Source organism: Miscanthus floridulus, chromosome 6, assembly GCF_019320115.1.
Source record: "Miscanthus floridulus cultivar M001 chromosome 6, ASM1932011v1, whole genome shotgun sequence".
Taxonomy (NCBI): Eukaryota; Viridiplantae; Streptophyta; class Magnoliopsida; order Poales; family Poaceae; genus Miscanthus; species Miscanthus floridulus.
The window spans coordinates 102772081-102786599 of record NC_089585.1 but is presented as its reverse complement, the minus strand read 5'-3'; the positions used below and the strand labels follow the sequence as shown (position 1 = coordinate 102786599).

The 14519-nt window shown below is 45.4% G+C and overlaps 2 pseudogenes; both read left to right on the top strand.

Moving 5' to 3' along the window:
* Positions 1 to 24: 24 nt before the first annotated feature.
* LOC136460939 (uncharacterized) lies at positions 25 to 3557 on the top strand (annotated as a pseudogene).
* Positions 3558 to 3821: 264 nt separating this feature from the next.
* LOC136460938 (uncharacterized) lies at positions 3822 to 4964 on the top strand (annotated as a pseudogene).
* Positions 4965 to 14519: the final 9555 nt, after the last annotated feature.

The window sequence follows — 14519 nt, the reverse complement described above, 5'->3', positions numbered from 1 at the left end:
CTATTCCTCTATTCCCATGTCAGGATGGAGATTCAGATCCTGAAACCCATCAGGCAATCAATGCGAGCACGGGATCGCTCTGTGTACCGCATGCGTTGGTGGCTGGTTGTGTGTTTACTGACGCGACGTTCGTGACTAGAAGTTGTTTTGAAAACACCAAGACTAGCGCCCGGATGTCCAATCCTAGACCTGCGTCTGGACACGGTTCCGTTACGCAACCGCCCACCCCTCTCGTGTAAAAATCGAATCGAAACAGAAATCATGTCTGCTGTGCCCGCACAAATAGGAGAGCACGCCTGCCACATGCCGCACGCCACCACGCGCCTGCGCCCCTGCTCCCAACCATGAGATGCAACAGAAGGTGGGAGGAGGATAAACGGATCTATTTTTGAAACATCCAGAAACAAACGGTTGCAACATACGTCTCAAGGTAGTTGTAAGACTTGAAACATACTTTTGAAACACTTGAAAAACACCCCTGAAACACACTTGAAAGCCATTTCAATCATACGCAAACATCCGAATAAAACACATACAACATATGTGTGAAACATATGCAACATCCACATAAGCACAATTGCAACATGAGTCTAGATAAACACAGATGAAACATACATCTAAAACACTCAAAACATACTATTGCAACATGCCTCTGAAAATAATTGCAACATATACAACATGTGCAACATCCCCCGATCTACTTTTGCAACATCTATATGGTTCAACTGCAACATACCTCTGAAACGTCTAAAATAATTGAAACATACAATTGCAACATGAGGGGAGAGAGAGCCTGGCGTGGGGAGCACCATGGCCGCGGGATCTGCGTGCATTGGGGGCTCCTGGTGCCGGAGTAGGGCTGCGCATTCGCAACAATCTACGCCCGCACCGGGGCCGCCACTGAGGTCGTGAACCCATGCTGGCGCCGCCGTTGGGGTCGCGCCCATCCTCGCACCGGAGTTGAGGACTAGGGTCGATAGGGGTGGTCGCGTGGATCAGAGCTTGTGCTCGAGCCGGGGACGCCGCTGAGCTAGAGTAGGAGGAGGACGTAGGCGTGGAGGAGCGCGGTCACCAGCTCACGGTCGCCACCGGCTGGTGGAGGTGGGCACGTGCGACAGGGCTGCGCGGTGGGAGTGGGCTGCGTGGTGGAGGCGGACGGCTGGGTGTGAATGAGAGGGAGCGAGCGAAGCGAGTGGGTAGACGTGTCTGACCGCATGGACACCGGGTTCGAATCATTGGCCCTGTTTGGATCTAGGGGCTAGAGCTAGTTTGTGCTAGTTTGAGCTCAACTAGCCCAAAAGTATCCAAACAGGAGGGCTAGAGTGGATTATTTGTAACTAGCCCACCCCAAAAAACTATCCCCCAAAAGAGGTGATTATTTGGTCTAGTTCTGGTGGGGCCCACTGGAAACTCTTATTTTTTTATTACTCCACCCGCACCTGATGCTCTCGACTCCCATCCCCCCATCGTGACTCGCGCCACCGCCGGTCCCAACCGCGTCGCCGCCGCTTCAATCCGCCAAAGGAGCAGCACCGGTGGCCCCCCAGAGGCGGATCTCGATCGCCCGCGCCACCTCCCTCCCTCCCGCCGTGCCCTTCCCCTCCGTCTCCAAGGCCGTCGCTGCCTAAGCTCTAGCCATAGCAGGTCGCCTCCACCGGGCCACTTGCTGCGTCGGTGAGAGTGAGCCACGTCTCCGTACCTCCAGATCGGCCCTGCTCTGCTGTGCTCTGATCTAGAGAAGTTCGCCATGGACGGGGACGGATTCGACGACTTGTGGAGCTCGTAGCCGTCGACGAGCGGCCCTACCCGCACTGGTCTCAACCTCAACTCGCAAGCACCGGCGGCGGAGGGTTCCTGGGGCTTCGGCTATACAGAGACTTCCTCCAAGGCGACGACATCGAGCTCCTTCCTAGATGCGGCAGGGGCTTTGGCCTCCCTCCCTATCGCCCACCACATGCCGGAGCAGGAGACGCGTGGGCGACTCTGGCGCCCCAGCATGCCCAACAACTGCTCTTTGGCGGCTCCTCCATGGTGGCAGCCGGTCGCGGAGGAGGAAATGGTGGCGGCTACACCGGTAGGTCATCGTCGGGGGTAGGCGGTGGTGTTCGGCAGCGCGCGAACTCGGCCACCGCAGCAGCCGACCGGCGTCCCCAGCGCACCAACACGGCTTCTCATGGCAGCGGTGGCTAGGGCGTACCGCTTCCCCGAGCACCGAGGGCACCGAGGAGTGGCATTCGTGGGCAAGCATCCAGCTCCGGCGCTACCATCGACATTGACGATGAAGCAATGGAGGATAACATGGAGGAGTTAGCGAGCTTTGGCGATCCCCCGATGAGCCATTCCAGTCGAGCCCAATGGAATGATGCAAATAATGCTTGCTTGTTGGAATTGTGCATAGAACAACATAGAGCAGGAACGTATAATGGTTCACAAATGAGTGGTGAAGGGTACCAAGCCATTGTCGATGGCTTACTTGCTAGAAGAAGGTTGGTGTACACCCATGGACAAGTGAAGAACCAAATAGGCGTACTCAAAAACACCCACGCTTTCTGGTGCTACTTGCAAACACACACAGAGTTGGGGAGGAGACCAGATGGATCCATTGATGCAGATCATGATTTCTGGCTAACTCACACAGAGGTACAATATTCCTTAGCATATTTTTGTGCTCTCATATCTTAACTAGTATTAACTAGTATGCTTGGTTACTCTATGCTTGCTTCAAATTTGATCAATGCAAGTCATTGCACATAGGAACTTATCACTGTCTTCTATTTTACTTGGTTGTACATGCTGTTATCCTTTCATTTGGACTATCCTCTGTTTTACTTGGTTGTACATTAGTGAGTGTGAACTGCAGCAACAGCTAGTGCGTGTGAAAAAAATGATGCTTGTGCTATGTTGTGGTGCCTGATTATACATCTTTATTGTAAACAACTGATATTCTCCTATCATAACTAGTTTCTAATCAACTTTTGTGCTCTCATATCTTAACAGAAAAAACCATACTTAAAGAAGTTGCTGATGAGTCCTCCAGCAAATGAGGACTTGCTTGATGAACTATTCAGAGGGTACACTGTGGATGGCACCACAGCCTTTGTGGCTGGTGATGATTATGGTGACAATGAGGGGCAAGATGCAAGGACAGAAGATGAAGAAGAAGAGTTTGCACAAACACCTACAAGTAGAAGCAGCCAGAGGGGCCAGAGGGGCAAGAGGGCATTGAACAGCACTACAAGCACTTTGACCAGTCCAGTGAAGAGGAGCAAGAGCCCAATGGTGAAGATTGTGAAGGACATAGCCAGTACCTTCAAAGAATCTGTCGCAGCCAACACTAAGCAAATCCAGAAACGTGCAAATGATAAGGCTGCATTTTCTATCAAGAGGTGTTAGGAGCTGGCATTTGAGTGTGGCATTGAGAAAACCATTGACTCTGTCTATGCTATGTCCAAGATGTTCGAAATAGAGTACCAAAGGGATTCTTCTGTGGCCAGTTAACTCCTGAGCTTAGGTTGGGTTACTTCAAGAAATGGTGCAGGGACAACAATTTGGAGTAGTTAGGATCTTTTGGGTCCATGTGTGTTGAACCTATCATCTATGTGTGAGGTGTTGAACTATTATATGTGCATGTGAACTATTATCTGTGTGGTGTAATGATCCTTTATGCTATGTGTTGAACCTATTTAAATTAATCTATGAGCTATGATGTCAAGTGTTGAAGTATTAATTTGTTGAATTAATTTGCTTACCCTGGTTCAAGTTTTATGCTATGTGATGATAGTTTGTTACATGTGTTGAAGCAGGAAGATGATCATGGCCCCATGATTGAGGAAGAAGAAGAAGATGGAGGTAGCTCAAGTGAGGATGAAATTATATTCATGTGCCGTAATAATTTGGTGCAGCAACAAAATTTGATTCTGCAGTTGGTTCCTATCTTGGGTATGTACTCTGATAACTACTTCCTAAAACTACCTAAGAGGGTCACTGGAGATTCTGGTTTGGATTGGGTGCATGAGACATTAGCCCAAGAAACCCAATGTTACAACATGTTTAGGGTTGAGAGACCTTTATTTTATAGGTTGCATAATACTTTGGTCTAGAGGTATGGGTTGAAGTCCACTAAAAAATGACATCTGTAGAGGCGCTTGCTATATTTTTATGGATTCTTGGTGCACCATAGTCAGTTAGACAGGCTGATAATCATTTTAGGAGGTCTCTAGAGACAGTAAGCAGGACATTTAACAGAGTTTTGAGGTGCCTCCTTAGGTTAGCACATAACAACATTAAACCCAAGGACCCAACATTTCTAGAAGTGCACCCAAACTTAGAAAATCTAGCATTCTAGACACACTTCAATGAGTGCATAGGAGCTATAGATGGGACACATGTGAAGGCTGTGGTGGATAAGAGTAAGAGAGTTCCATACTTGAACAGGCACATTGAGACTAGTCAGAATGTGCTTGTTGTTTGTGATTTCGACATGAGATTTACCTTTGTGTTGTCGGGACGGCCTGGTTCAGCACATGATATGAGAGTTTTCAAAGATGCCATAACTACTCATCATCACAATTTTCCACATCCACCACCAGGTTTGCTACTTGAACTTTCTTGCAAAAATTTTTATCAAATTACACTTGTTCATCTAAGTCTCATTGTGTGCCTTTGAAAATATGTAGGGAAGTATCATGTGGTTGATGCAGGGTACTGTCGATGTTTCACCACCGATAGCCTGCCATGGGGGTACCCGAGGCAGTTTGTTTGGACTTTAGCGTATGCAGAACTCGACGGTAAACGCAAGAGACATTCGATTTATCCTGGTTTAGGCCCTCGATCGTGATCGAGTAATAGCCCTATGTCCAGTCGGTGTTAGCCTTTGCGTTAGATTGATTGTCAAGTGTTGTGTTTTTTTAGGTTTATCCAGGAACTCCGCCCTCCTTTATATAGTCAGGAGGCCAGAGTCCTAGTCGGTATACAATGAGAGTTCCTAGTAGGATTACAGAATAATACTACTACTAAGATTACATGGAAAGAATCCTAGTTAGACTAGATCTTCTCCCTTCCCTGTGGGGTATCCTGTGGGTCCCGTATCGATAAGCCCCCGAGCACTTCATGGTTAAGCTCTGGAAGCCTCATCTTGTTCCTTCAGGTCTTGCCGAGTAGGAACAAGTGTCGTCCGAGTGCTTTCTTGAGTGAAACCATATAGCGCTTCTTGGGATCTTCAAGTGGTATGTGCTTTTTTGAAGAAAAACTACATCCATCTAGGTGTAGCCCCCAAGCCTCTTGCTATTTGGAACAAGGAGCTGGAGGGTCTTGTCTTGAAATTGTTCTGATTCTTCGTCGAAGGGCTCCCGAGCATATACCCGGGTTATTCATCAAAAAGAACTCGGATATAGCTCGGTCCGGGTTCTTTTTGTCATGAGTCCTTGAAGTGGTTTGTCTTGAAGAAGTCTTCTTGGTGACATGCGCTTTTTTGAAGAAAAAAGGGCACTCACTAAGTGTAGCCCCCGAGCCTCTTGCTATTTTGAATAAAAAGTTGGAGGGTCTTGAATCTTATGTTGTTTGAAAACTACTGTCTTGAAGAAGTCTTCTGAGTGATGTGTGCTTTTTTTGAAAAAAGTGCACTCACTGAGTGTAGCCCCTGAGCCTCTTGCTATTTGGAACAAAGAGTTAGAGGGTCTTGAATCTGAGTTGTTCAAAGAACTAAAAACCTCTCCTGTTGCAGCCCCCGGGCATATATCCGGGTTCTTTTATTCAGAAAGAACTCGGACGCAGGGTCTTGGCATATTCTCTGGTAGTCTGCTATCGTCAGATGTAGTTGTATGGTGGTGGTTGAGTGTAAATGTTGTTTGTTCATGAGTTGTACAGTATCGGTATATCCTTTCGAATATGCTTGTCCTTGAGTACCGTTCCTTCACGCCTGAGTCCTCTTTCATTGAATTCTGTCTTTTCACTGTGTCCTTTGTTAGGTTTGTTCCGTTGGTGCTCCCGGTCCATGTGCACCGCTTCTTTGGTCTATAAATACCCTCCTAGTGTGCTGTTTTGATTCATCGAGTATTTTGTTGCGTGGTCTGAAATCTCCATAGTCATGAATATGATAGTTTCTGAAGTAGATCAGCCCTCGGGTGTATCTTGTAGTTCTCGTATATCTTGTCATAGCTGGAGGGAGTCTTGTGATAGAGATTAGAGGTAGACTAATCTCGCAGTGACATTATACCAGGAGGTACATGGCGGTAGTTGGAGGAAGTCTTGTGATGTGGGATACGTTCCTTCATCCAATAGTTCTGGGTAGATCCCCCTTGCCTGCCCTGCGACTGTCTGGTGTAGATCAATGCCTGATCCGGTGTCACATCAAACTTGGGTAGACAGATGCCTGCTGGCCTTCCCTGGTCCATGTTGTCCCGCCATGCTGCTGACTTCTGCCTCGGATGTACTACGTTCATCCTTTGAAGAAAACAGTGTAGCCGAGTGCGGTTTGTTCTACCGAGTAGCAATTTGGAACACGTAGTCCTTCCAGAGCCTAGTTGTGTCCGGGTTCCTTTTTGCTACCTTGCTCATCGTAGTATCAAGTTCGTTGGGTCTTGTAAGATGTGTAATCTTGTATTTTTTGAAGCCATTTATAATGGAAAGAATCTTATCTTCTGAATTGTCATTCTTTTTTTTTGCTGATGTCCTAGTTGTTTATGAGATTCCTAAGTTCTTTCTATAAGAACCGAGTTCTTGTGTTCCTTATGAGGTAACCCTTTGTTGCTTCATGGTTGATGAGTTCTTTTTGTAGCAATATGATAACTCTGCCATGGTGCTGGATGGATAAGTCTGAAATCTGCCCGTTGAACTGTACCCTTGTTTAGAAGTGTGCCGTCCATCATTTTAGCTGTGTCAGTTGTGTTGGGAAATGGACCGTTGCATTCTCATGCCGTGTTTAAACGGACCTAGTGGGCCACATTTTTATTGCTGTAAAAATCTATTTAAAGGCCTTCTTTCTTCTTTCTTCTTTTTCTTTGCCGCCCTGCTTTTGCCTTGAAACCCTAGTCCTCACTCCGCCGCTGCCATTGTCACCATCATCTGAGCGCCGTCGTCTGAGCATCATCATTTCTTAGTGCTTTTTTGCTTTTGCTAGTATATGGGTAGGAAGAAATCAGCGAGCAAGTCCCAGGCAACCTTTGTAGATGAGGAGGCATCACTTTCTGTGATTGAAAATCAAGAATTCATGGCCATGAGGGCTGCTCAGAAGGTCTGGCCGGCTCCGACTACAACTGAGGATCAGTTGCGCGAGCTTGTTAGCGATTACCTGATCCAGGACAAGGAGATTGCTGAATGGAGAGCTCCAGGCCAGCATTGGGTCCCAACTCTAGGCCCTGGTGAGATTGTTCTTTTTGTCTCCTTTATCCATGCTGGACTCTGCCTTCCTGCCTCTGCTTTTCTTCATCGATTTCTCAGTTATTTTAGGATTAGCTTGAACCATCTTACTCCCAATGTTGTCCTTCATCTTTCTATTTTTGTTCATCTCTATAAAACTTTTCTTGGAATTCCTCCTTCTCTTTCTCTCTTTCGTTACTTCTTCCGTCTGAAGCCCCAACCCCGCAGCGATGACACCCATGTTCTTGGTGGCTGTAGGATTCAGTTTTGTCAGGGTCGTAAGAGTAAATTCTTTGATTATGACTTGGTTGATTCTATGAGGGATTGGCGTGCCGACTGATTTTATGCCACCAATATGATTCCTCCTCTTGCTGTTCATTCTAGATCTGGTCCTATGGTTAATAACCGATGGGAAAAGAATCCCTAATGGTGGATGAGCTCTAGGCGATCAAGCCATTTCTTGAGAGGATATGTGCTCTGAAACAGCAAGGCTTGACCGGCTTCGGGATCATTTCTAGTTTTCTTCGCTACCGTGTTCAACCTCTGAAGGAGCGAGAGAATTACGGTTTTGAATACTCTAGGGTGGAGGACCCTTCTCGTATGGTCCCTGCCCTTGAGTTGACTGGTGAGGAGGTGCTCGAGCGCCTTCAGAAGATGTTGAAAGGAGTAAGCGTCGTCCCGCATACTGTCCCTAAGTATTGTGCTAACAACCCGCCTCCTGCTGTGAGTTGTTTTTTCTTATGTAGGTACTTTTCATATTTCCTTTGCTGTCTCCACTTTTCGCTTAATCTTTCTTGTTTGGTTGTTTTACTCTTTTATAGGAATTGGGGCGCAACTTCATTGATCCGATCCCCCTTGATGACTGCCTTGCCATTGTGGAGACTAGGGAGAATCTTGCTGGGGCATCTTTAACCAGTAAGTTTCAAACCACCACGATGTTTCCTGGTGTTTCTTCCATAGTTCTTGACACATATGTAGAGTATGTTCCTCATCCAGTTCCTCGAGCTCCTCACAGTGTTGGAAAAAGGGGGTGAGTGGATTGTTCTTCTTCTGGTTTGTCTGCTACCAAGAAGTCTTGCCAATTGAGTACTCGTCTAGGTACTCAAGTTATAGGTAGCGTGCTCCTAGGTGAGCATATTAATATGTTTTGTCTTTTTGTTGTTTGTTTTTTCTTTAACCAAGTACTTTTCTTCTTCTTTAGATGGCGCTGTGGTTGCTGTGTTTGAGAGTGAGGAAGATGAGGATGATGATGCGGCCCTTGTTACGCGTCGGTGAGTTGTTTTCTTGTTTTTCTGCTATTGAACACCTCTTTTTGTTCTGACTTTGACCTTGTTCTTTTGTAGTAAGTGGTCGTCGACCTCGAGTTCTTCTGGGGTTCCGGTACTGACCATGCCACTCCTATCATAGGGTGGTGGTGATATTTTTGCTGCTATAGTTCCCCCTCTAAGGTCTTCTGTTGGTTTTATGAAGAAGAAGATAGCTGAGTGAGTGAATCCTCGTTCTATTTTTTTGCTTTTGTTTTCCTTTTTTCTGATTCATATTCTTATCGTCGAGTTTCCTTATCATCTTGCAGACCCTTGCCTTCCCTTAACCCTTAGTCGACCTCTTATCAGTCTTCTAGTTTGCCTCGGTGTACTGAGTCTCAGGATCCTAAGTGTACGGTCGGCGAGGTGGCTGCGAGGGAGATAGGGTTCTCCGATGATCATGCAGCTGCTGATTTGCTGGCTCTGGAGGTGACCGTGTCCGTGGCGATGGAGCCATCTGAGGAGGTAGTCGGGGCTTCCTAGGGTACGGCCCTAGTCTTGTCTTCTTTGCCTCTACTGGCTTCTCTCTCTGCTCCTCTTGCTAGTGGCGTTCAGCGTTTGGATGATGATGTGGTGCAACAATTCAATGCCACTCATCGATTGTCAGAGCTGACCGCTGCCTAGGGAACCTTTGCGACTTCTTTTGGGGAAAAACTCTAGGTAAGTTTTTTCTGAAGTTCTTTCTTTGGTTGTTCATCTTTCTTCTGTTCTTATGTCTTATTTTTCTCTCTCTCCTTTGTTTAGTCTTTTTCTCGGGATCATATATGCTTCTTTTTCTCATCTGAAACCGAGAAAAAGTTGTCTTATGAGGTTAGTGCCCTAAAAACAGAGCTTGACCTCTGTCGGGCTGAGATGGAGACCGAGCGTCAAACGCACCAAAGGGAGAAAAAAGCTCTTCATGCCCAGGTGGTTGAGGTAGAAAAGTGGAGGGATGCTGCTGTCTAGGAGGCCTTGAAGAATGTGGAGGCCATGAAGAATGAGTGCAATGATATTGCGGGTTCTCTTGGTTTCCTTTTGTATTCAAATTTCCCTTTTTGCTGACTTGTTTTTTTGGTGCTTGGTCTAGCTCTTTGAGTTAAAAAGCAGAAGCTCTCGGAGGGTATTGAGGAAATGAAGACACTTGCTCACAATAGTCACAACAGGGCTGAAGAGGTAATTACTCGTGCTGAAGAAGAACTCGCGCTTGCCAAGTTGATTAGGTGTGGAGCTGACAGGGATCTTGTGTAGGTCCAAAAAACGGTTGAAGTCTTGACTGGTAAGTTGGCGACGGCTACTGAGAACTGGAATGCTTTGTGGAAATCGTTTCGGTCAGTAGCTGATCTTCTCCGGACTCCATCGGATGACGGTCAATCTTGGACTCAGTTTATTCCCTAAGTTCTGACCCGTTTCTAGGAGTTTGTGAAGAGGTGCGCCCAACTATGTACTAAAAATGTTCTTGCCTAGGTCTGGGTTCTTGCTCCGGAGATGCCTTTGTCCAAGATTACAGAGGAAGCTAAGAGTCAAGAATATCTGGATGCCGTTGAAAAGGTGGAGCCTGAGGTCGAAGATTTAGCCAGGAGGATCGTAGATAATCTTAATATTGATATTTCTTCTCTTGATAACGATGCTTGATGTAATTGACCTTTGTATTCTAGCCTCTATAATAGGATATTATACTTCTTTTTGAATGAAGATCTTTTATTTTTTGTTGATGTCTTCTTTGCCTGGATGTCTTTGATTTTGACAAGTGCTTGCCACGCTTTCGTCTGTGCTGTGTAAATGACTCGTTATTTGTAGATAGTTGTCTTGACAAACTTTCTTGATTTATCGAGTGCTTGTCTGGCTTTCGTCTATGCTGTGTAAACAACTCGGTATTTGTAGATCATTGTCTTGACAAACTTTCTTGATTTGTCGAGTGCTTGTCTGGCTGCCGTGTAAACAACTCAGGGTAAGTAGATCTTTGTCTTTACAACCTTTTTGTTCTTGTTAGTACTAAAAAGACTTAGGACCAGCGATCTCAAGCATCTTCAGCTTCTTCTTTTTAGCTTTTTGCTTAACTCGAGATGTGGCCAACATCTAGCTTTTTCCCTGGTTGTAAAAACATCTTAGGATCGGTTTGGGTGTTAGCTTATTAGCTACCCTCATCGGCGGGCTCAAGCATCTTTTTAGCTTTTTTGCTCTCAGCCGGTATGCTCAGGCATAGTTTCAGCCATTTTGCTTTTTGGTTCGGGTGTTAGCTTATTAGCTATCCTCATCGGCAGGCTCAAGCATCTTTTCAGCTCTTTTGCTCTCAGCCGGTATGCTCAGGCATAATTTCAGCCATTTTGCTTTTTGGATCGGGTGTTAGCTTATTAGCTACCCTCATCGGCTGGCTCAAGCATCTTTTTAGCTCTTTTGCTCTCAACCGGTATGCTCAGGCGTAATTTCAGCCATTTTGCTTTTTGGATCGGGTGTTAGCTCATTAGCTACCCTCATCGATAGGCTCAAGCATCTATTTAGCTCTTTTGCTCTCAGCCGGTATGCTCAGGCATAATTTCAGCCATTTTGCTTTTTGGATCGGGTGTTAGCTTATTAGCTACCCTCATCGGCTGGCTCCAGCATCTTTTCAGCTCTTTTGCTCTCAGCCGGTATGCTTAGGCATAATTTCAGCCATTTTGCTTTTTGGATCGGGTGTTAGCTTATTAGCTACCCTCATCGGCTGGCTCAAGCATCTTTTTAGCTCTTTTGCTCTCGGCCGATGTGTTTAGTGAAAATAACTCAGGAAAAGTTATAATAAGATATATGTTGTCGAGGAACACCATATTTATTGATCATGAACGTTTACATGCTTAGTGAAAACAACTATGGGAAAGCCATAATAAGACATATGTCGTCGAGGAACACCATCTTTATTGATCATGAACGTTGATCTCTTGTTGCTTGTATATATATTCTTCCTTGAGTTCTTTTCATGCATAAAATCTTCTTAGTTGGCTGATGTGCCATGTATTATTGACTTTTTTTCCATCTTCAGTTATCAACTTGTACGTGCCTGGTCCGGTGACTTTTGTGACAACAAAAGGACCATCCCATGGACTGAGTAGTTTATGGCGTCCATCAGTTTTTTGTATTCTTCTTAGTACTAGGTCTCTGATTTGGAGTGATCGAAGCTGGGTGTTCTTGTTGTAGTGGCGTCTTAAACATTGGAGGTATCTGGCTGATTGAAGGGTAGTGTTTACTCTGACTTCTTCTGTACTATCAAGTTCTAATCTTCGGGTGTGTTCCACTTCTCCTTCGTCATATTGTTCTATCCTTGGCGACATCCAGATCAAGTCAGCAGGCAGTACAGCTTCTGATCCATAAACTAAGAAGAAAGGTGAGTATCCGGTGGCTCTGCTTACTTGAGTTCGTAGCCCCCAGACTACTTTGGGTAATTCTTCAATCCATTTGGATCCATAGTCCACTAGTTCTTCATACAATCTTGGTTTCAATCTAGCTAGTATGAGTCCATCAGCCCTTTTTACCTGTCCGTTGGCTTTTGGATGTGCGACTGATGCGTAATCTATGCTGAAGCCACAATCTTGTGCCCAACTTTAGAATTCAGTAGCTGTGAAGGGAGAACCCAAATCTGTGATGATTCGATTGGGCATGCCGAAGCGGTGCATAATGTCTTAGATGAACTCGACTGCATTGGTTGCGCTGTATTTTGCGAGTGGTTTGTATTTAATCCACTTGGTGAACTTGTCAATTGCTACAAAGATGTACTCGAAACCGCCCTTTGCTTTCTTAAGAGATCCTACTTGATCCAACCCCCAGTAGGAGAAAGGCCAAGCGGGTGGGATGTAGATGAGATTGTGAGCTGGTACATGAGCTTGTCTTGTGAACATTTGACAATCTTTGCATTTTTTGATGAGTTCTTCTGTGTCTTTCAAAGCGGTTGGCTAATAGAATCTGGTGCGGAATGTTTTGCCGACTAGTGTTCTTGAAGCGGTATGATTTCCACAACAACCTGAGTGTATTTCTTCTAAGATCCCTTTGCCTTTTTCAAACGAGACACATTTTAGGAGTACCTCTGAAGATGCGGCTCTTCTGTACAGTTTGTCCCCTACTAGGACGTAGTTCTTGCTTCTACGAACAACTCAGGTAGCCTCCACTTTATCTGCTGGCAATTTATTCTCTTTGATGTAATCGATAAAAACCTGGGTCCATGAGGTGGTGATTACCAAAATCTGGGTGCTTTTAGCTGGGAGTTCAGGGGTTATCTCACCAGGTTGTTTGATAGAGGGAGCTGATAACTCCTCTATGAATACACCAGGTGGGACCTTCGCCCTGTCCGATCCAAGTTTGGTGAGAACGTCTACCGCAATATTAGAATCACGCAGGACATGTAGAATTTCCAATCCTTGAAAATATTTTTTGAGTTTTCGTATTTCAGCACAGTAAGCGCCCATGTCTTCTTTGGTGCAGTCTCAATCTTTGTTGACTTGGTTGACGACCACTGCCGAATCGCCATATACGAGTAATCGCTTGATTCTAAGGGTAATTGCCACTCAGAGCCCATGGATGAGGGCTTCATATTCTGCTTCATTGTTTGTAGCTTGCCATAATATCTAAAGGACATATTTGAGTTGTTTTCTATCTGGAGAGATGAAGAGAACACCTGCACCAGCTCCGCCTAGCTTGAGTGATCCATCAAAGTACATCTTCCAATGGTCAAGGATGGTATTTGACATAGGTTGTTGAATTTCTGTCCACTCGGCAACAAAATCGGTAAGGGCTTGAGATTTAATTGTCTTCCATGGGGTGAAATCGATATTGAGAGCACCAAGTTTAACTGCCCACTTAGATATGCGCCCTGTTGCATCTCTATTGTGTAGGATGTCTCTGAGTGGGAAATCTGTCACCATGGTAATCTTGTGGCTTTCAAAATAGTGGTGAAGCTTGCGTGAAGTGATCAGGAGAGAGTAGAGTAGTTTTTGCACATGCGGGTACTAGATTTTTGACTCTGACAGTACTTCACTGATGTAGTATACTGGGCGTTGTACTTTATATACACGCCCTTCTTCCTCTCTTTCTACGACTATCGCTATGCTGATCACAGTAGAAGTTGCCGCAATGTACAGCATCATGTCTTCATTTTTCTTTGGAGGTGTGAGAACGGATGAGGAGGTGAGGTATGCCTTAAGTCTTTTGAAAGCTTCATTGGCTTCTTTTGTCCACTCGAACATGTCTGTCTTCTTTAGTAGTTTAAAGAAAGGTAACCCTTTTTCGCCGAGTCTTGATATGAAATGATTGAGGGCTGCCATGCAGCCTGTTAGTTTCTGTACATCTTTGACACTTCGAGAAGGGCCCATCTCTGTTATGGCTCGAATTTGCTTAGCGCTGGCTTTGATTCCACGATGATTGGCCAAGAATCCGAGTAGTTGTCCTAAAGGAACTTCGAATACACACTTGTTTAGGTTCAATTTCTACCTCCACCTTTTTCAGGTTTTTGAAGGTTTGCTATAAGTCTTTAATTAGTGTGTTCGGGTTCTTTGTTTTTATTACTATGTCATCCATGTATGCCTCTATGTTTTCGCCGATCTGATCACCAAGGCACGTTTGGATAGCTCTTTGGTATGTGGCACCAGCATTCTTGCATCCAAACGACATGGTCTTGTAGCAGTAGGCACCAAACGGAGTGATGAAAGATGTTTTGCTCTGGTCTTGTTCCTTTAATGCGATCTGGTGATATCCTGAATAGCAATCAAGAAAGGATAATAGGGTCGATCCAGCTGTTGAATCAACTATCTGATCAATGCGTGGTAGCCCGAATGGATCTTTCAGGTAGTGTTTGTTGAGATCTATGTAGTCGACACACATGCGCCACTCATCCGTATTTTTTTGTACTAGAACTAGGTT